This window comes from Aplysia californica, unplaced genomic scaffold (assembly GCF_000002075.1).
Source record: "Aplysia californica isolate F4 #8 unplaced genomic scaffold, AplCal3.0 scaffold00620, whole genome shotgun sequence".
Classification (NCBI taxonomy): domain Eukaryota; kingdom Metazoa; phylum Mollusca; class Gastropoda; order Aplysiida; family Aplysiidae; genus Aplysia; species Aplysia californica.
Window position 1 is genome coordinate 317,530 of NW_004797890.1, and position 968 is coordinate 318,497.

The following is a 968-nucleotide window of genomic DNA, read 5'->3' on the forward strand; positions in this document are numbered from 1 at the left end:
ATTTCTCAAAACCAGCTGCTGGGCAGATATAGAACTTTTGTAATTCTGAGGTAACGATAATATTATTATTATTATTATTATTATTATTATTATTATTATTATTATTATTAGGTAGCAACAGGTGGCACATTGAGCCTCATCCTATTAGGCCCTACAAGTAGAAACACATTTTAATCTGTTTTATTTCTCCTTCTATGAATTAAAGAACAAGAGATCATGAGATTTTTAGTGATATTAGTAAGTTACTGTGATAACTTTTCCCATTTAGGAACAAACAAGTTTCATTTTTAAAAATATACCCAATGTAAAAAAGTTTTTAAAAAGCACAGAAAACTGAGGTAGCCAACCTGGTACCGGTATAGGCCCTATTAAAACTGAGGGTAATTTGCACCCAAAAAAGAAAAAGAAATTTCTCTCAGGAAATATCTAGATTCTAGATATTATAATGTTTTACATGATCGTCGGTCGTGGCTAGCTGGAAAATAATAAACGGTGGGTATGGAATAAGAATCTAGGCGGGTGTTTCGCCCTTGTATCTTCGAAAATCTAAAAAAAGGCACAATTCAGAGAAAAAACAACCTTCTAACATGTTTACCATTCCTGTGTCTGTTAGCTAGTTCATTTCTCCATTCGTTCGTTTGATAGTTTGGTTGTTTGGTTACTTGTTTTTTTTTTTTTTATTTGCTTGTTAATTTGTTTGTTACTTTGTTTCTTTGCTTTGTGGTACTTGTTGAAATTAGTCTCCAGCTTTCTCACTTAAAAAAAAAGAAATGGTATGGTAACTTGGCTACTTAGCTCAATACAATGCACCGTAGTATTGTAGGTTTTTAATCCCAAGTCGGAATTCAAATAAATGGGGAAAAAATGCAGCTTTATAGACATAATCAATGATAAAATATCAGTTCCGTGTTATGGACAAGTACTATTTTCATCAGCAGTTACTCGTATAAATACTAGTAATCGTGTCC